General features: G+C 42.4%; 1 protein-coding gene and 1 long non-coding RNA gene across 11 annotated transcripts in view; one reads left to right on the top strand and one right to left on the bottom strand.

The window, feature by feature from the left end:
- LOC140678737 (uncharacterized) overlaps window positions 1-22782 on the top strand; it is a 116548-nt gene that overhangs the window by 78662 nt on the left and 15104 nt on the right. The gene's annotated exons all lie outside the window — the stretch shown is intronic.
- Window positions 1-22782, bottom strand: part of fam131bb (family with sequence similarity 131 member Bb) — a 102938-nt gene that overhangs the window by 78815 nt on the left and 1341 nt on the right. The window lies entirely within an intron of this gene.

Raw genomic sequence — 22782 nt, 5'->3', positions numbered from 1 at the left:
ACCTCCCCATGACTTGGCATCCCAATTTAATCTTGCAGGTGAGGACCCGGCGTCCTGACGTGCAGGTAAGGGTCATCAGGCCTCATTGTGTCTCCGCGTTACATCGATGACTCGTTCACCTTGAACTTGTTGACGCACGCAAGGCGCCGCCAAATTGGATGCGAGCCAATCGGTCGGATCTGCGCCTCAGTCTGCCACGTTTGCCAGTTAACGGGAGGAGAGGCGGCACTCTATTGAGTTGTTGACTGAGTGTGCGTACAGTCACGCGGCAACAATAGGTGTGTTGTGCTCTTTTCACTGGGAGTGACAGGGAATCCCTCTCTGCAATGCCCTGATGAAAACACACTTATGGGACAAAGTGGCAGGGAAAAACACGGTCTATGCTACACTCATGGCCAGAGTACAACATTTTAGTATATCAGACTATTAAAGGCCTACTGAAATTAAATGTTTTTATTTAAACGGGGATAGCAGATCCATTCTATGTGTCGTACTTGATCATTTCGCGATATTGCCATATTTTTGCTGGAAGGATTTAGTATAGAACAACGACGATAAAGTTCGCAACTTTTGGTCACTGATAAAAAAAAAAGCCTTACCTGTAACGGAAGTAGCGTGACGTCACAAGTTGAAAGTCTCCTCACATTTCCCCATTGTTTACACCAGCAGCGAGAGCGATTCGGACCGAGAAAGCGACGATTACCCCATTAATTTGAGCCAGGATGAAAGATTCGTGGATGAGGAACGTGAGAGTGAAGTATTAGAGTGCAGTGCAGGACGTATCTTTTTTCGCTCTGACCGTAACTTAGGTACAAGGGCTCATTGAATTCCACACTCTCTCCTTTTTCTGTTGTGGATCACGGATTTGTATTTTAAACCACCTCGGATACTATATCCTCTTGAAAATGAGAGTCGAGAACGCGAAATGGACATTCACAGTGACTTTTATCTCCACGACAATACATCGGTGAAGCACTTTAGCTTCAGAGCTAACGTGATAGCATCGTGCTTAAATGCAGATAGAAACAAAAGAAATAAGCCCCTGACTGGAAGGATAGACAGAATTAAGATCAACAATACTACCAAACTCTGGACCTGTAACCACACGGTTAATGATGTGCCGCCTGGCACAGCATTAACCGTCGTTAGCAATGCTGTTGCTAACGACGCCATTGAAGCTAACTTAGCTACGGGACCTCGACAGAACTATGATAAAAACATTACTCTCCACCTACACCAGCTCTCATCTGCTCATCAACACCGGAGCTCACCTTCGTTCCAGCGATCGACGGCGCGACAAAGGACTTCACCCGATCATCGATGCGGTCGGCGGCCCGGAGACGGAGGAAGTCAACCCAGACAGGTGAGGACAGCGGTGCGGCGGCGGGCGTCGTAGCTTTCGACGACACCCCGGCCGCCATCAGAGTCGGCAAGAAACATATATTTCCCCAAAGTTACGTACGTGACATGCACATAGCGGCACGCACGTACGGGCAAGCGATCAAATGTTTGAAAGCCAAAGCTGTAGTCACGGTAGCGCGTCTGCTAGCCAACTCAAAGTCCTCCTGGTTGTGTTGCTGCAGCCGCCGCTAATACACGATCCCACCTACAGGTTTCTTCTTTGCAGTCTCCATTGTTAATTGAACAAATTGCAAAAGATTCACCAACACAGATGTCCAGAATACTGTGGAATTTTGCCATGAAAACAGAGCTGTTTGTATTGGGGTACAATGGTCCGAATACTTCCGCTTCAACCCTTGACGTCACGCGCAAACGTCATCATACCTAGACGTTTTCAACCGGAAGTCATCCATCCATCCATCTTCTTCCGCTTATCCGAGGTCGGGTCGCGGGGGCAGCAGCCTAAGCAGGGAAGCCCACACTTCCCTCTCCCCAGCCACTTCGTCCAGCTCTTCCTGTGGGACCCCGAGGCGTTCCCAGGCCAGCCGGGAGACATAGTCTTCCCAACGTGTCCTGGGTCTTCCCCGCGGCCTCCTACCGGTCGGACGTGCCCTAAACACCTCCCTAGGGAGGCGTTCGGGTGGCATCCTGACCAGATGCCCGAACCACCTCATCTGGCTCCTCTCGATGTGGAGGAGCAGCGGCTTTACTTTGAGCTCCTCCCGGATGGCAGAGCTTCTCACCCTATCTCTAAGGGAGAGCCCCGCCACCCGGCGGAGGAAACTCATTTCGGCCGCTTGTACCCGTGATCTTGTCCTTTCGGTCATAACCCAAAGCTCATGACCATAGGTGAGGATGGGAACGTAGATCGACCGGTAAATTGAGAGCTTTGCCTTCCGGCTTAGCTCCTTCTTCACCACAACGGATCGATACAGCGTCCGCATTACTGAAGACGCCGCACCGATCCGCCTGTCGATCTCACGATCCACTCTTCCCTCACTCGTGAACAAGACTCCGAGGTACTTGAACTCCTCCACTTGGGGCAAGATCTCCTCCCCAACCCGGAGATGGCACTCCACCCTTTTCAACCGGAAGTTTCCCGGGAAATTTAAAATTGCACTTTATAAGTTAACCCGGCCATATTGGCATGTGTTGCAATGTTAAGATTTCATCATTGATATATAAACTATCAGACTGCGTGGTCGGTAGTAGTGGGTTTCAGTAGGCCTTTAAGGACATTTGTGATGCACCCTATGTGTAAGTTATCACAAGTTATTCCGTTTTCGGAAACTTCCGGCGAGCAGACAGAGGCTGTCTTTGTTGTACCAAGCCAAAGGCTTGTAAAATTCCATTGTGTACGGTGGGAGGAGACGGGAGGGGCTATCTATTTTGATCCAAGACCTCGCCAAGCTCGATCCAGGACCAGTCCGAGCCCGAGGCATCTTTTTCTTTTGTGTTAATGTGACCGAAAACAATGGCTGTTTACATACCGCCCATTCCTTTAGAAACAGCTGTTGTTATGTAAACAAGGAATATCCAAATAAAAGAGGAGACGTGAACCTTTTTTCGTTAGAGCGTGGGTGACACTGTAAGAGGTTACAGGTCGACACGTTTCTCCTCAAATTGAGCAAAATTGAATCCTGTCTCTGTTTATTTCCTTGCTTCTTGTCTGTTTTAATAGATGTGAAGTGAAGTGAAGTGAATGATATTTATATAGCGCTTTTCTCAAGTGACTCAAAGCACTTTACATAGTGAAACCCATTATCTAAGTTACATTTAAACCAGTGTGGGTGGCACTGGGAGCAGGTGGGTAAAGTGTCTCGCCCAAGGACACAACGGCAGTGATTAGGATGGCGGAAGCGGGGATCGAACCTGCAACCCTAAAGTTGTTGGCACGGCCGCTCTACCAACCGAGCTATACCGCCCCAATAGATGTCATCGATGTTTGAACTTGACACACCCAATGTGATGTGCTCAAAATGCATTAGAATGCTAGCATAAATGTTACAAAAATATCGTCAAAGTGTCATAATTTCTCATGACAATTATTGCTAGTTTCTGGTATTTTGTTTTATTTCTTGTCCAGCTCTCCTATTTTTGTTTCCATTTCCTGTCATGGCTCCTTTTTGACACTACTTCTCTCTCACCTGTCCCTGATTGGCAATCAGGACACACTCGTTCTTGGTTGCCAATCAGGATGCTTTTTATGGGTCTGTATCATTTTGCTTTGTTTCTAAGGCCCCTTCTACACTGTCATGTCTGTGTGATCATGTTTTTGTTTTGGTCATGTTCGTTTTGGTTTTTGGACTTTTTGTGCACATTTGTTTTGTCACCATAGCAACCACTAGTTTTCACCTGTCACGTCACGCACCTGTTTCACGTTTTGAGTCACGCACCTGCTTTCACTAATCATGTCCATAGTATTTAAGTTCATTCTTTTCAGTTTGTCGTTCTGACGACATCCCCGCATTTATACTCTCCACACACTTATGACCCTTGCTGCGCTTTTTCATGCCGTTTTTGTCCATGCCAAGTAAGTTTTGTTTATTATTGCCACAGTTAGTGTTTTTTGTTGTTCATAGTTTTTGCCTTTGTGCAAGTATTTGGTTTCCGCCATTGTGCGCGCCTTTTGTTTACTTCCTTTTTTTGTAGTTTAAATAAAAATTTACTCACATTCCCGTCTCGCCCGAGCCAACTTTCCGTTGCATCCCGGAAAAGCTAACACCCAAGACCAAGTCTTGACATACACTAAGCAAAGCTAAGGTTAGGTTATCCAGGGTAAATCCCACCTAACTTTATCCTTGTCCACACACACACACAATGCCGTCATTTAAGACCCCCTCCACCCCCGTCCGCCAGTGCAACGCGACCTAGTACGCATACGCGGAAACTGCGCACGTCATAGTCACCTTCAGAAGTTCTTAAACTAAATTGAACTTATCTGAACAATATCCAGTGTTGTGGTATTTCAATTAACTGGAATCCAGTGTGCTGTGGGGCCCTATTGTAGTGAATCACACCTGAGCCATCATAAATTAATCCAATTCATGATAAAGAACATTTTACATTAATCAATCTAGGGATTTAGATATATGGTCAGGACACTCCTCACTCTTTTGCCTTCACCTTCATTGGCCATTTGTTTTTGGTGACTTTATATACTCTGGACCTAGACGTTGAGTCCGCGATATACGTACATGGCGGACAATAACTGATACAGTCTGCTTTGCCAGTTCAAATGCATTCGCTGTTTTCTGTAGTCTTCCCTCGTCGGCCAGGTAATACAAAGCACACGCTACCTTTTTTATCACATTCACGGTAGCCCGCATTCTTGTCTCTCCTTCGACAAATGGACGAAGCTTTTCGGTAAGTAGAATCACAGCTGACCTGGACATTCGAAAGCTCTCTTTCCGTTTGAGATGTGTTGTATCCCAAATAGCTGCAATCGTGTGTTTCCTTCTCTTAAGGTATTCATGTGTGATTTCCACAAGTATCTGTACATGTAGAAGAAGGAGAAACACGGGCATGTCTTGATGACTCGCCTCCGTATTTCCAGTGGTTAGCTCCGAGTTACGAAACCGCTTGTTATGAAGCTGGCTGTGGCGCGCGGTCTTTCTTACGTCACTTCCTCTCCGAACTCAGTTTGCAAACGATCAATGAGTCCACACAAAGCTTAGAGCCGGAGATTCAAGAAATAGACGGCCCACTTACCCGTGTAAAAAAATTATCCAAGGAGGGGAACCTTAAACGATAGTTTTAGTGTGGCTGACACGGGGCTTAGGCTAAATAATTATTTGTTTAAGGAGTTATCCGGCTTAATGTAGACAGGGCCTTAGAGTGCATTGCTTTCCCTGTGCCTTATGTGCACGTCCTTGCTGCACTATGTCTGTCATGTCTGTTGATCATGCTTTAGTCATGTTCGGTTTTGTTTTTGGACTCTTTGTGCACTCTTGTTTGTTTTGTCACCATAGCAACCCATTAGTTTTCACCTGTCATGTCACGCACCTGTCTCACGCTTTGCACTCGCACACCGGTCGCTAATCATGTCACTGCTATTTAAGCCTGTCTGTTTCTGCTGATCGGCCTGGTGACATTATCTATTCTATCCATCCATACTACCTCTGCTACCCATGATATTCCTGTCTACTATAGTTCATGCTTCATGCCATGCCACAGTACCATATTTTCCGCACTATTAGCCGCACCTAAAAACCACAAATTTACTCAAAAGCTGACAGTGCGGCTTATAACCCGGTGCGCTTTATATATGGATTAATATTAAGATTCATTTTCATAAAGTTTAGGTCTCGCAACTACGGTAAACAGCCGCCATCTTTTTTCCCCGTAGAAGAGGAAGTGCTTCTTCTTCTACGCCAAGGTAAGCACCCGCCCCCATAGAAGAAGAAGCGCGCGGGTATTACGTTTCATTTCCTTTGTGTGTTTACATCTGTAAAGACCACAAAATGGCTCCTACTAAGCGACACACTGTGGTTCTAGCTTGCCATGCTAATGGCCAGAAACTTCCACCCATGGTGATATTCAAAAGGAAGACCTTGCCAAAAGAGAACTTTCCAGCCGGCGTCATCATAAAAGCTAACTCGAAGGGATGGATGGATGAAGAAAAGATGAGCGAGTGGTTAAGGGAAGTTTACGCGAAGAGGCCGGGTGGCTTTTTTCACACAGCTCCGTCCATGTTGATATACGACTCCATGCGCGCCCACATCACAGATGGTGTCAAAAAACAAGTGAAGTACACAAATACAACACTCGCCGTCATTCCGGGTGGATTAACCAAAGAACTCCAACCGCTCGATATTGGTGTCAACAAGGCATTTAAAGCATGACTGCGAACGGCGTGGGAACAATGGATGACCGAAGGCGAACACACATTCACTAAGACAGGGAGACAGCGCCGGACGACATACGCCAACATCTGCCAGTGGATCGTAAATGCCTGGGCGGATATTTCGGTCTCAACTGTGGTCCGAGCTTTCCGGAAGGCAGGATTCACGGAACTGCTGGAAAAACAACAGCGACACTGACTCTGATGACTTCGACGAGACGGAGCCGGCCATTTTGGATCCGTATTCGCCCAACTTTTTAATTCGGACACCGTAGGAGAAGAATTCGAGGGATTTATGAATGAAGAATAACTTCAGAAAGTGAGTGTTATGTTTATTTTGTGTGTTGTGACATTAACGTTCGAGCAACATTAAGTTATTGCTATTGCTCTGCACTATTTTGAATTTTACTATGTTTGTGATTGCACATTTGCACATTACCGTACATTTTGGGAGTGAACAGAGTTGTTAGAACGCTGGTTTTTAATATATTATTAAAGTTTAACTGACCTATCTGACTGTTTTTTTGACATTCCCTGTAGCGCAGTTAGATGCGGCTTATAACACGGGGCGGCTTATAGGTGGACAAAGTTTTGAAATATGCCGTTCATTGAAGGCGCGGCTTATAACACGGGGCGGCTTATGGTGCGGAAAATACGGTAAGTGTTTTTGGTTTGTGTTCATAGTTAAATGCCTTTGTGCTAGTCTTTTGTTTTCATTAGTCAAGTTTGTTCTCCGCCATTGTGCGCGCCTTTTGTTTGCTTCCTTTTTTTGTAGTTTGTTAGTGTTATAAATAAATATGTACTTACATTCACGCCTTGCCCGCGCCAACTTTCCTTTGCATTCCAGGAAAACAAAACAACCCATAGTCCACGTATTGACAGTGTCCTTGTTTTTATACTAAATTATTTGACATTTTACCTGCACTATACCTGCCGTCTCTGCATTCTGGGGGCCAGGCAAACAACATTATACAGTTATTTGTTTAGTTACAATTATTTGCCATACACTTTTCAATTTTCTTCTCGTCAGACAATATTTTTGGTACAATGGATGGATATTTTACCTCCTGCTTTTTAAGTAAATATTCCATCCATTGTACCAAAAATACTGTCTGACGAGAAAAAAAAATAGAAAATTATATAAATAAGAAAAGATATTGAACCTTTTTGAGCTATTAATTTGCCATGTCTCGACAGTGTCCCAGAAAAGACATATTGCTTGATAGCAGCCATGTTTTTCAACTTATCGCGCTCAAATTGTACGTGCATGTGCTTGTCAATCCACTAAAGGTGTGTACCCTAAAGTTTCAGAGGGTGTTTTGAAAAGTGCACTGAGGTGTGTGAGAAATGTCATGTCAATCTGATATATTCGGTCAGATTTTATATAAAAATGATAAGCACTGTCTAATTGTCACTCTCTAATGTGCCAAGTCTGAAGAGTAGACATGACTGTTTCTACTTGAAAACGGGCTCATGAAAAGTAAAAAGAACCGTAAAAGAACTAAGTGCAAGTCAATGAATACTGTATGTACAATACCTAAATGTTTGAACACACCAAATGCAGTACAGGTTGGGGCGTGACCCATATTTTTAATTAAGTGTGCTCTGCTTTTTCTTAAGCTTTTTTAACAACTACCAATTTAAAGGCAAAAATTAAAAATGTCTGATGAACCTTTGACTTTAAAATTAGGGGTGTCTCAATCCGTTATCAGCCTGATATCAGCAAAAAACAAGTATTGGATTATATCGGTTTAACCCGTTAACAGCCAAATGTCCTCCAATAAGCACATATTTTCTTGTATTTTAGTGAAGTTGTTTGAGAAAGGTAAACATGGTAGGCTGTAGGCTATTGGGAACAAGCACCTACACAACAGCTAAGCACACATAATGTGTCCTTAATTGAACAATACTGCAGTCTAAAACACAACAGTTGTCAATATAAACAAGTACCAAATAAGCATAGAAGCAGATTACTTACACATACAAAGTCTCCAAGGCAGAAGTGTATTAGAAAGTATCCAGTAACAAACGTGTCTGCATCCTTGAACTTATTTGTAAGGAGAAACGAGAATACGTGACATATGTGATGTATCATATTGTAACTGTATGCATGTTCGAAATTAACTTAAAACTATAACCATAATGCATCATAAGCTTAGCTTAATGAATTATTGTGGCCACTCGGTGTCGCCAAAAACTGATTACCACTCCACGTCAGCTTAAAGACAGTGTAATTCCATTCCAGATGGTTAACAATATACGGTTAGCGTTTTCCATACCTACTTTTGTTCTCTGTTTACTTGATCAATTATTTCCTAACATTCCACACGACAAAATGATCAAAGTGTGTAATATTCAATACTTTATATTGGTACCAAGGACTTGCATATCGGTATAACATCGGAAGTGGAAAAAGTTGCATTGTGACATTCCTATTTAAAATGTAGTGGTCAGTCGGTAGTGTAGGTAAAAAGTAGTGGTACTCATGTTTCTGTCTTGGCTTGCATTATCTAAACTGCAACGTGTCAGCTGTGATTGATACTAATATGAAGAAATTGGGTTTTGATAATGAGCCCTCACAACTGGTTTTGTTTACTTAATAGACAGTTAAAAATACATACGTTATTAATTTCCAAGCAAAATGTGCATTTATTTTTACTCTTGTGTTACAGAATGTTTGTTTTGTTTAGGGTGAATATCCATCCATCCATCCATTTTCTACCGCTTATTCCCTTTGGGGTCGCGGGGGGCGCTGGAGCCTATCTCAGCTACAATCGGGCGGAAGGCGGGGTACACCCTGGACAAGTCGCCACCTCATCGCAGGGCCAACACAGATAGACGGACAACATTCACACTCACATAATATATTTATGTAATTGCCTTGTATATAAGCTTGTATACAGCAGTTAACTTCTTTTTACACTTGAACGTTGTATGTGTAACGTTCACAATTAGAGATGTCAGTGATTCCATGTAATGTTATTTACGAGTTAGAATGCATTGAAAAAAATGAGAGATGTCCGATAATATCGGGCTGCCAATATTATCGGCCGATAAATGCGTTAAAATGTAATATTGGAAATTATCGGTATCGGTTTATTTTTTTTTATTAAATCAACATAAAAAACACAAGATACACTTACAATTAATGCACCAACCCAACAAACCTCTCTCCCCCATTTACACCAATTCACACTCATTCACACAAAAGGGTTGTTTCTTTCTGTTATTAATATTCTGGTTCCAAATTATATATCAATATATATCAATACAGTCTGCAGGGATACAGTCCGTAAGCACACATGATTGTGCGTGCTGCTGGTCCACTAAAAGTACTAACCTTTAACAGTTAATTTGACTAATTTTCATTAATTACTAGTTTCTATGTAACTGTTTTTATATTGTTTTACTTTCTTTTTTATTCAAGAAAATGTTTTTAATTTATTTATCTTATTTTATTATTATTTTTTAAAAAGTACCTTATCTTCACCATACCTGGTTGTCCAAATTAGGCATAATAATGTGTTAATTCCACGACTGCATATATCGGTTGATATCGGTATCGGTAATTAAAGAGTTGGACAGTATCGGGATATCGGCAAAAAGCCATTATCGGACATCTCTATTCACAATGTTAAAATATTACTTATAACATTGCCTGCATCGTTAATATCAAGGCTTTTTTTACTTCTATTTCCACTTCTATTATTTTTAAGGTTAGACAGTACTTACAACCTGGTGCACATACACACAAACTACACTGATACCGTCAGTGTTTGGTGAAATATGCATGAAAAAAGTGTGTTTAGAAGTGACATTTATTATACCCAATCAAAACAAGCGGGGAGTCTACACAGAAAGGTGAATTATCATCATGTCCCACATTCTGTTTTATTATTTCCGTGCTGCTTGCCTGAGCCAACTCAGTTAGATTCACAGCACAAACAATGCCCTGATTTATGCAATGATTGATGTTTCTAGCACTCTCAGGTGTCACGTGACCTGGTAACTGGATACGCCAAAATGCTACTGATGTGTGGTCTCCAGCACAGATGCTGCTGATAATATCAACAGCGAACGCGTCTAATGCATGCCTTCGCAGTGGTGCTGGAGCACTACGAGTACCATTACTAATAATTGCTTTGATACTTTCGCTCTAAATGAAGCATGAAAATTGTTGTGTATCTTTGGCACCAGCCGACACGGAGTAGTTATTTTTACACATTTTTTTCCTCCTGCCTTTCCTTCTGCTGATGAGGTGAAAAGAATTTGCCCCTTGCTTTGGCTTGCTCTTCTCAAGGCCTTTGCTCTCTGAAGGCTTGATGGATGCCCTGCGCATTCCTGTCACATGACCCAGTGGCGTTGAGGAGGTGTAGGTTAAACGGCTTTTAAAAGGGGGCTGAGAAGTCAATATAATGCTTAGTTTAAAGCAATCAATTCATCAATGCAACAATGGATTGCTGGTCGATGTAATAGAATGCAGTGGGGGGTTTTGGCACTTTGATGTATCCCACCAGACATCCTCTTCATCCTATTAACGCGACTTCATGTAAGCACAATCTCGACAAAATATGCACTACTACAAACCCCGTTTCCATATGAGTTGGGAAATTGTGTTAGATGTAAATATAAACGGAATACAATGATTTGCCAATCCTTTTCAACCCATATTCAATTGAATGCACAACAAAGACAAGATATTTGATGTTCAAACTCATAAACTTAATTTTTTTTTTTTTAATAATAATTAACTTAGAATTTCATGGCTGCAACACGTGCCAAAGTAGTTGGGAAAGGGCATGTTCACCACTGTGTTACATGGCCTTTCCTTTTAACAACACTCAGTAAACGTTTGGGAACTGAGGAGACACATTTTTTAAGCTTCTCAGGTGGAATTCTTTCCCATTCTTGCTTGATGTACAGCTTAAGTTGTTCAACAGTCCGGGGGTCTCCGTTGTAGTATTTTAGGCTTCATAATGCGCCACACATTTTTAATGGGAGACAGGTCTGGACTACAGGCAGGCCAGTCTAGTACCCACACTCTTTTACTATGAAGCCACATTGATGTAACGCGTGGCTTGGCATTGTCTTGCTGAAATAAGCAGGGGCGTCCATGGTAACGTTGCTTGGATGGCAACATATGTTGCTCCAAAACCTGTATGTACCTTTCAGCATTAATGGCGCCTTCACAGATGTGTAAGTTACCCATGTCTTGGGCACTAATACACCCCCATACCATCACAGATGCTGGATTTTCCACTTTGCGCCTATAACAATCCGAATGGTTCTTTTCCTCTTTGGTCCGGAGGACACGACGTCCACAGTTTCCAAAAACAATTTAAAATGTGGACTCGTCAGACCACAGAACACTTTTCCACTTTGTATCAGTCCATCTTAGATGAGCTCAGGCCCAGCAAAGCCGACTGCGTTTCTGGGTGTTGTTGATAAACGGTTTTCGCCTTGCATAGCAGAGTTTTAACTTGCACATACAGATGTAGCGACCAACTGTAGTTACTGACAGTGGGTTTCTGAAGTGTTCCTGAGCCCATGTGGTAATATCCTTTACACACTGATGTCGCTGGTTGATGCAGTACAGCCTGAGGGATCGAAGGTCACGGGCTTAGCTGCTTACGTGCAGTGATTTCTCCAGAATCTCTGAACCCTTTGATGATATTACGGACCGTAGATGGTGAAATCCCTAAATTCCTTGCAATAGCTGGTTGAGAAAGGTTTTTCTTAAACTGTTCAACAATTTGCTCACGCATTTGTTGACAAAGTGGTGACCCTCGCCCCATCCTTGTTTGTCAATGACTGAGCATTTCATGGAATCTACTTTTATACCCAATCATGGCACCCACCTGTTCCCAATTTGCCTGTTCACCTGTGGGATGTTCCAAATAAGTGTTTGATGAGCATTCCTCAACTTTATCAGTATTTATTGCTACCTTCCCCAACTTCTTTGTCACCTGTTACTGGCATCAAATTCTAAAGTTAATGATTTGCAAAAAAAATATTTTTTTATCAGTTTGAACATCAAATATGTTGTCTTTGTAGCATATTCAACTGAATATGGGTTGAAAATGATTTGCAAATCATTGTATTCCGTTTATATTTACATCTAACACAATTTCCCAACTCATATGGAAACGGGGTTTGTACGAATACATTGTATTCCAAGAGGATACAGTAGAAAGCCTTTGTACTTTGGTGTGGCAACGGCTATATTCGCTATGACTGTTGGCCGCTATTATATTATACCATGACATGCTTTAGGGAGGAAATTGTCAATATTTCCCCCTGCCTCGTTTTTTAAGTTGATCCAGCAATTTCATTCACTATGAGAGGCAATAAGATACCTGTGTGTAGTGATTTTAGGAGGAAATGACCAACATTAGTCCCTTTCACACTGCTTATAAGAGTCAGAGTCATAACAGAGGTAGTATGCACGCTTTGTGCAAAGCAGGGATCCCCAAGTCGCGGACCGCGGGACTTTTGTGGCCCTCTACTTAACTTCATAGTTTAGTGCAGGGATGTCAAACTTGTTTTTATTAAGGGCCATGTCGCAGATAGGGCTGCCCTCTGAATGCCGCTTGTACCAGTAAATATGTAGGAATATAAATGTATACTTGCCTCGTGATAATATTACACACAGGCAGCGTAGCTCGGTGGATAGAGCGGCTGTACCAGCAACCTGAGGGTTCTAGGTTCGATCCCCGCTTCTGCCATCCTAGTCACAGCTGTTGTGTCCTTGGGCAAGACCAGGGGTCGGCAACCCGCGGCTCTAGAGCCGCATGCGCCGTCCTAGTGGCTCTCTGGAGCTTTTTCAAAAATGTATGAAAAATGTAAAAAGTTGAGGGGGAAATATTTTTTGTGTTTTTTTAATATGGTTTCTGTAGGAGGACAAACATGACACAAACCTCCCTAATTGTGATAAAGCACACTGTTTATATTAAACATGCTTCACTGATTCCAGTATTTGGTGAGCACCGTTTTGTCCTACTAATTTTGGCGGTCCTTGAACTCACCTTAGTTTGTTTACATGTATAACTTTCTCCGACATTCTAGGACGTGTTTTATGCCACTTCTTTTTCTGTCTCATTTTGTCCACCAAACTTTTAACGTTGTGCATGAATCCACAAAGGTGAGTTTTGTTGATGTTATTGACTTGTGTGGAGTGCTAATCAGACATATTTGGTCACTGCATGACTGCAAGCTAATCGATGCTAACATGCTATTTAGGCTAGCTATATGTACATATTGCATCATTATACCTCATTTGTAGCTATATTTGAGCTCATTTAGTTTCCTTTAAGTCATCTTAATTCAATTTATATCTGATGACACACTATCTGTATGTAATATGGCTTTTAATTTGTTGCGGGGCTCCAGACAGATTTGTTTTTGTATTTTTGGTCCAATATGGCTCTTTCAACATTTTGGGTTGCCGACCCCTGGGCAAGACACTTCACCCACTTGCTCCCAGCGCCACCCACACCGGTTTAAAATGTAACTTAGATAATGGGTTTCACTATGTAAAGCGCTTTGAGTCACTAGAGAAAAGCGCTATATAAATATAATTTACTTCACAATAGCCCATGGTTATTGTGAAAGGGGAACATTATCACCAGACCTATGTAAGCGTCAATATATACCTTGATGTTGCAGAAAAAAGACCATATATTTTTTTAACCGATTTCCGAACTCTAAATGGGTGAATTTTGGCGAATTAAACGCCTTTCTATTATTCGCTCTCGGAGCGATGACGTCACATCGGGAAGCAATCCGCCATTTTCTCAAACACATTACAAACACCTAGTCAAATCAGCTCTGTTATTTTCCGTTTTTTCGACTGTTGGAGACATCATGCCTCGTCGGTGTGTTGTCGGAGGGTGTAACTATTAGGGGACGGATTCAAGTTGCACCAGTGGCCCAAAGATGCGAAAGTGGCAAGAAATTGGACGTTTGTTCCGCACATTTTACCGACGAAAGCTATGCTACGACAGAGATGGCAAGAATGTGTGGATATCCTGCGACACTCAAAGCAGATGCATTTCCAACGATAAAGTCAAAGAAATCTGCCGCCAGACCCCCATTGAATCTGCCGGAGTGTGTGAGCAATTCAGGGACAAAGGACCTCGGTAGCACGGCAAGCAATGGCGGCAGTTTGTTCCCGCAGACGAGCGAGCTAAACCCCTTGGATGTCTTGGCTCACACCGTCCCTTATGCCACCGAAGATGATCAAGAGAAGAATATCGACCCTAGCTTCCCTGGCCTGCTGACATGAGGGTATGTCTACAGAATATATTAATTGATGAAAACTGGGCTGTCTGCACTCTTAAAGTGCATGTTGTTGCCAAATGTATTTCATATGCTGTAAACCTAGTTCATAGTTCTTAGTTTCCTTTAATGCCAAACAAACATACCAATCGTTCGCCGAATTCGTCCTCGCTTTCTCCCGTGTCGCTGGCTGTCGTGTCGTTTTCCTCGGTTTCGCTTGCATACGGTTCAAACCGATATGGCTCAATAGCTTCAGTTCCTTCTTCAATTTCGTTTTCGCTCCCTGCCTCCACACTACAACCATCCGTTTCAATACATGCGTAATCTGTTGAATCGCTTAAGCCGCTGAAATCCGAGTCTGAATCCGAGCTAATGTCGCTATAGCTTGCTGTTCTATGCGCCACGTTTGTTTGTGTTGGCATCACTATGTGACGTCACAGGAAAATGGACGGGTGTATATAACGATGGTTAAAATCAGGCACTTTGAAGCTTTTTTTAGGGATATTGCGTGATGGGTAAAATTTTGAAAAAAACTTCGAAAAATAAAATAAGCCACTGGGAACTGATTTTTAATGGTTTTAACCCTTCTGAAATTGTGATAATGTTCCCCTTTAAGGGAATTATATTTGATTATTATATTTTTTACATATTAACTGATGGCTAACTTTCTTTGAAATCATAAGTGAAGATGACTAGCAAAAATTTAGGTATTTATAGTTATTCTAACAAAAAAAATGTTTTCTAGAATACATTACAATAATTTCACATGATCAGATAAGAATACAATTTCAAAGATATGCGATTGCACGTACAAAATGCTTTTTTTCTGTTAAAGTTGAAAGAACAAATAAAGATGATATGCTTTATTGACGCATGTTATTTCCGAGCTTTTGCATATAAAACGATGTGGGGGGCCGGATCCCCGGGCCCTGAGTTTAACACACATGCAAAACCTGATATCGCACGCAAAGCTGATCTACTTGCGTCTCTTAAGTGAGCGGAATAAGGAGCACAATCCATTAAGAGTGCCACTTGTGCCAGCTTTTGTGAAACACGCGTTTTCCAGTTCGAACGTTAAGTATCTTGTTTTTGCAGTCTGTTCAATTGAATATAGGTTGAAAAGGATTTGCAAATCATTTTATTTTGTTTTGATTTTTGATTTACAGAAAGTGTAGAATATATGCTGATCATGAGAAGCCCACAATGCTGAAAGAAGAAGTTGCAAATTGAAATATTCAGCACGCACAATGTGATTTTTTAAAGCTGATTACTGTTCCGCGATGGCTATTTTGCGTCTTTGTTTTTTAGCACAGCTGAAAAGTATGTAGAAACTGACAAAGTTACACACACAGCTGTGAGAAAATAGGTGCTTGTGCTGCAAAGACAGACCGTCAGACAGATAAACATGCATCCACATGTGTGTGTCAACATATTTGGACTGTCATAAATAAATACAAATATTAAACATATTGTCTATTAAGCATTATTGTTTGATACTTTTATAGCTGCCGGCTGACTTAAGTGTTTTTACTGCTGTTTGTTTTTTCAGAAAGGAAATATAGCTACCATTTGAAAAGACGTCTTTCAATGTGCATTTTCTTGCCTTTGGATCATTGCAGAGGTTTGAATGTGCTGCAGTTGTGATGGTCGACCGCCTCCCTGCAGCGCGTCAGCGTGCTAAAAGTAGTTTCTGTCGTCCATAGATTGCAATTCTACATTGCAGAAAATGTGTTACAGATTATAGATGTGTGCTCTGAGTTTGACAAAATCGCACAAACGCTGAAGAACACAAGAACATTATTGTGGAGGGCAAATAATGCCAGTAGTACACGCAAAAACCTCAATTAAATCAAGAGGTCTGCACAATTTTTAAAATTACACGCAGTCTTAGTAGATCACACGCAACACGCCCATTAATAGCATATGCAACTTTATGGCTTTCACACGCTGTTTAGAGCGTGTGTGGAACAGGGGTTAGTACGTGTGCCTCACAATAGGAAAGTCCTGGGTTTGATCCTGGGCTCGGGATCTTTCTGTGTGGAGTTTGCTGCCGTGGGTTCCCTCCGGGTACTCCGGCTTCCTCCCACCTCCAAAGACATGCACCTGGGGATAGGATGATTGGCAACACTAAATTGGCCCTAGTGCAGTGGTTCTTAACCTGGGTTCGATGGAACCCTAGGGGTTCGGTGAGTCGGGCTCAGGGGTTCGGCGGAGGTCAAAACACACCCGACTCATCGTGTAAATAAAAACTTCTCCCTATCGGCGTATTACGGATACGGCAACAGCAGAAGTCAGACTGATTTGCAGGTGTGTAATTTGTTGTGAGTTTATGCACTGTGTTGGTTTTGTTCTTTGAACAAGGTGATGTTCATGCACGGTTCATTTTGTGCACCAGTAAAAAAAACATGGTAACACTTTAGTATGGGGAACATATTCACCATTAATTAGTTGCTTATTAACATGCAAATTAGCAGAGGTGGGTAGTAACGCGCTACATTTACTCCGTTACATCTACTTGAGTAACTTTTGGGATAAATTGTACTTCTAAGAGTAGTTTTAATGCAACATACTTTTACTTGAGTATATTTATAGAGAAGAAACGCTACTTTTACTCCGCTACTTTTATCTACATTCAGCTCGCTACTCGCTACTAATTTTTATCGATCTGTTAATGCACGCTTTGTTTGTTTTGGTCTGTCAGACAGACCTTCATAGTGCCTGCGTTTCAACAAATACAGTCACTGGTGACGTTCACTCCGTTCCACCAATCAGATGCAGTCACTGGTGACGTTGGACCAATCAAACAGAGCCAGGGGTCACATGACCTGACTTAAACAAGTTGAAAAACGTATTCGGGTGTTACCATTTAGTGGTCAATTGTACGGAATATGTACTGTACTTTGCAATCTACTAATAAAAGTTCCAATCAATCAATCAAAAGTGTGAAGGAAAAAAGACCCTTTTTTATTTCAACCGTACATCCTGTCAAAAGCCTAAAGACTGACTTCACAGTTCCTGTCTTCACAAAAAAAGTGCCGCTCCATCGCGCCTGCGCTTTCAAAATAAGAGTCTCCGAAAGCCAGCACAAACAAGCTAGCAAGCTACGGAGTTTGCCGCCAATGTATTTCTTGTAAAGTGTATAAAAACAAATATGGAAGCTGTACAAATAAGAAGACAAAAACCAACCACTTTCATGTGGTATTAGACAGAAAGGAGGAAATTTTTTTCTCCTCCATTTGAAAACGTGGACGTTATCAGCACTACTGTCTGATTCCAATCAATGCAAGTCATCAGAATCAGGTAATACACCAACTTATATTCTTGTCTTCATGAAAGAAAGGAATCTATATGTGTTAAACATGCATGTATATTCATTAAAACACCTTTGACATGTAAACAAAAACGGCAAAATAAATAAATATAAATTATATACCGTATATATCAATGTATGTATATATATATATATATATATATATATATATATATATATATATATATATATACATATATATATATGTGTGTGTGTATATATGTTACTCATCAGTTACTCAGTACTTGAGTAGTTTTTTCACAACATACTTTTTACTTTTACTCAAGTAAATATTTGGGTGACTACTCCTTACTTTTACTTGAGTAATAAATCTCAAAGTAACAGTACTCTTACTTGAGTACAATTTCTGGCTACTCTACCCACCTCTGCAAATTAGTAACATATTGGCTCTTAACTAGTCATTTATAGGTACTTATTAATGCCTTATTTGGCATGGCCTTATTAAAACCCTAACCCTCTAACCCTAACCCTAACCAAATAACTCTAAATTAAGTCTTTGTTACTTAGAATATGTTCCCCATACTAAAGTGTTACCAAAAACATATAACTTTGCCTTGAATTTGAAAAAAAAAAACATTTTATTTTTCACTGAAGAAGGGTTCGGTGAATGCGCATATTAGAGATGCGCGGTTTGCGGACACAACCGCGGAGTCCGCGGATTATCCGCGGTTCGGGCGGTTGAAATAAAAAAAAAATTAGATTTTATCCGCGGGTCGGGTCGGGCGGTTGAAATAAAAAAAAATTAGATTTTAAATAAATTCAGGCGGGTGGCAGTTAAACCAATTCGGAAATATATATACATAGTTAAATGTTGTTACCCACATACGAAAAACGAGCAGGCACCTGCAGCATATGCCACAACAGAAGAAGAAGAAAAAAAAAAGAGATGGACACTTTTACGGAGCGGAGAAGGGACGCCTCGCCGGGGTCCGGGACCGAGGCCCCTTCCCCCGAGAGGGCCCCACCGGGAGCCGTAGCTGAGGTGATCCGCGAGAAGGGCCCGACGCACGTCCAGGGTCACCACCGCACGACACCCCGCCTCGTCCGCCTTCGCCGCGGCCGGCGTCACGCGCAGCAGGTAAGCAGCTTACCTGCCCGCCACCCCCGTGGCCGGGGGCTCGTAACAGGGGTCACTCCGCGCGCTCCGCCCGCGCAGCTTACCTGCCCGCCACCCCTGTTGCCGGGGGAGCGTAACAGGGGTCACTCCGCGCGCAGTGCGCTCACGAAAGGGGTGGGGCAAGCAGAACTGGCGCTGCGGGATGAACCGAACGCCGGGTTAAAGCGCCCGATGCCGACGCTCATCAGACCCCAGAAAAGGTGTTGGTTGATATAGACAGCAGGACGGTGGCCATGGAAGTCGGAACCCGCTAAGGAGTGTGTAACAACCCACCTGCCGAATCAACTAGCCCTGAAAATGGATGGCGCTGGAGCGTCTGGCCCATACCCGGCCGTCGCCGGCAGCGAGATGCGCTTGGAGGTGCGCTCAGCGCGGCTCCCATATGATTGCGCACTGGTGTGCGTCTGGGTCGTGACAGCGTGGCACGCGAATGTCTGTGCTGCATTGGATCAGTCTCCTTTCTTTAACAGGCAAAAGCTTTATAACCTCACTAATGCCTTGCATCGTCTATATTAGATATATAACAACGGGCGGGTGCGGTGTTGATTAAATGTTAATTCGGGTGGATGCGGATGGTTGACGACTTTTGTCATGCGGTTGCGGATGAAATAATTGCCTATCCGCGCATCTCTAGCGCATATGAAACTGGTGGGGTTCGGTACCTCCAACAAGGTTAAGAAACACTGCCCTAGTGTGTGAATGTGAGTGTGAATGTTGTCTGTCTATCTGTGTTGGCCCTGCGATGAGGTGGCGACTTGTCCAGGGTGTACCCCGCCTTACGCCTGTGTGTAGCTGGGATAGGCTCCAGCACCCCCCGTGACCCCATAAGGGACAAGGTCAAGGTTCAACTTTATTGTCCCCGCGGGGAAATTTGTCTTGGGCACAGTGCATCATTGCTTTCTTAACATACCCAAAAACAACAGAACAAAAACACAAGCCCAGACACAACCACAACCATACAACTAACATTTAAACATCAGAACATGGAGCTTGATAGACATAGGTGGCACTTTGATGTAGGCATAAAATCTACAGTATGGAGATAAAGAGTGGTAGAAAATGGATGGATGGATGGATATATCAGGCCCTAAATACAATAACGAGGCGACACAAAAATGACAGCACAACAAACACACATTAGACAACAAAAAGTGCAACTACAGCTAGGTAAGCTCAAGCGTTTTTGAACATCTCCTGAGCTTAACTTAACAGTATCAATCTATAAAATATTTACATTTATTGTACAATTATAACGACTAAAGACCTACAATAGCTCAAGGTCATTATAGCTGCTGGTAGAAGTAGTTAACAAATTGAGTCACATTGTTCAAATGTTGAACTGCAGTGGGAAGTTCATCGCCTGAGACAAGTTTCCTTAAAAAGCAATTGTTGCAGGATTTAATACATCAAACAAATTTGTTGCGCATCTCCTGTATGTGTCTGATTGCTCGATGTTGATGTATCGAAGCCTACACAGCAACATCCTGCTTGGCTGGGTTCTGTGTAAAAGGCCCGGATGAATACATGCCAGAGACGTGTGGCACTTCAGCGTGAAAGAAGCTACTGATACCATGGAACTGGTACTGACTGAGCGCAGTCTGGATTCGCAACACACACACGCACATGCACGCCAGCCACGTTTGTACAGAAGCTTCCCCTCCTGTTGATCTCTGCTTGGCAGCTGGAGCTGCAGCTGAGAAGCCTGATCAATAGTGCACACTGAAGCTATTCTCACCCAGGATAAACACAAGCATGCATGCACATTAGCCTGCTGCTGCTGATTGTACTCCATTGTTTACATCAGATCGCACATCACGCTGTAGACATTCCTGCTATTGTCTCCATTGTAAAGCGCCTTTTGGAGTCACCATCTAGAAAAGCAAATATGTAAAGCTTGCATGCATCAACAATTATGTCAAGACCCTCAGCACTTAATGAAATTAGCCGAGCTGTCTTGTTGGATTATTTGTCCTTTTTTGATGGTTTGTGTTACAAATGAGCATCGACGGTCTGATAACGGCATTGTCTGCATCCTCTCTTGCTTATTCCAATTACAAACCCCGTTTCCATATGAGTTGGGAAATTGTGTTGGATGTAAATATAAACAGAATACAATGATTTGCAAATCCTTTTCAACCCATATTCAGTTGAATATGCTACAAAGACAACATATTTGACTTTTTTTTTTTGCAAATAATCATTGACTTTAGAATTTGATGCCAGCAACACGTGACAAAGAAGTTGAGAAAGGTGGCAATTAATACTGATAAAGTTGAGGAATGCTCATCAAACACTTATTTGGAACATCCCACAGGTGAACAGGCAAATTGGGAACAGGTGGGTGCCATGATTGTGTATAAAAGTAGATTCCATGAAATGCTCAGTCATTCACAAACAAGGATGGGGCGAGGGTCACCACTTTGTCAACAAATGCGTGAGCAAATTGTTGAACAGTTTAAGAAAAACCTTTCTCAACCAGCTATTGCAAGGAAATTAGGGATTTTACCATCTACGGTCCGTAATATCATCAAAGGGTTCAGAGATTCTGGAGAAATCACTGCACGTAAGCAGCTAAGCCTGTGACTTTCAATCCCTCAGGCTGTACTGCATCAACAAGCGACATCAGTGTGTAAAGGATATCACCACATGGGCTCAGGAACACTTCAGAAACCCACTGTCAGTAACTACAGTTGGTCGCTACATCTGTAAGTGCAAGTTAAAACTCTCCTATGCAAGGCGAAAACCGTTTTATCAACAACACCCAGAAACGCCGTCGGCTTTGCTGGGCCTGAGCTCATCGAAGATGGACTGATACAAAGTGGAAAAGTGTTCTGTGGTCTGACGAGTCCACATTTCAGATTGTTTTTGGAAACTGTGGACGTCGTGTCCTCCGGACCAAAGAGGAAAAGAACCATCCGGATTGTTATAGGCGCAAAGTTGAAAAGCCAGCATCTGTGATGGTATGGGGGTGTATTAGTGCCCAAAACATGGGTAACTTACACATCTGTGAAGGCGCCATTAATGCTGAAAGGTACATACAGGTTTTGGAGCAACATATGTTGCCGTCCAAGCAACGTTACCATGGACGCCCCTGCTTATTTCAGCAAGACAATGCCAAGCCACGTCTTACATCAACATGGCTTCATAGTAAAAGAGTGCGGGTACTAGACTGGCCTGCCTGTAGTCCAGACCTGTCTCCCATTGAAAATGTGTGGCACATTATGAAGCCTAAAATACCACAACGGAGACCCCTGGACTGTTGAACAACCTAAGCTGTACATCAAGCAAGAATGGGAAAGAATTCCACCTGAGAAGCTTAAAAAATGTGTCTCCTCAGTTCCCAAACGTTTACTGAGTGTTGTTAAAAGGAAAGGGCATGTTCACCACTGTGTTACATGGCCTTTTCCCAACTACTTTGGCACGTGTTGCAGCCATGAAATTCTAAGTTAATTATTATTTGCAAAAAAAAAATAAAGTTTATGAGTTTAAACATCAAATATGTTGTCTTTGTAGCATATTCAACTGAATATGGGTTGAAAAGGATTTGCAAATCATTGTATTCCGTTTATATTTCCATCTAACACAACTTCCCAACTCATATGGAAACGGGGTTTGTACATCTCTACAAACTTGGCTCTCGTCTCGACCCCTGACCTTGTATCATTGCGCTTACTCCACAACCAGCTAAACGCGCTAATATGGTTGAACTGCTCCTGCTGCATTTCTTCTTAAAATTTTAAAATCGGTCCTCATCAAGAATTTACCTCCAGTTGGTAAAAAAAAAAAAAGAGCCGGGGAGACACGGGATGACGC

Source organism: Nerophis lumbriciformis, linkage group LG04, assembly GCF_033978685.3.
Source record: "Nerophis lumbriciformis linkage group LG04, RoL_Nlum_v2.1, whole genome shotgun sequence".
NCBI lineage: Eukaryota > Metazoa > Chordata > Actinopteri > Syngnathiformes > Syngnathidae > Nerophis > Nerophis lumbriciformis.
This window is presented reverse-complemented; position numbering and strand designations above follow the sequence as displayed.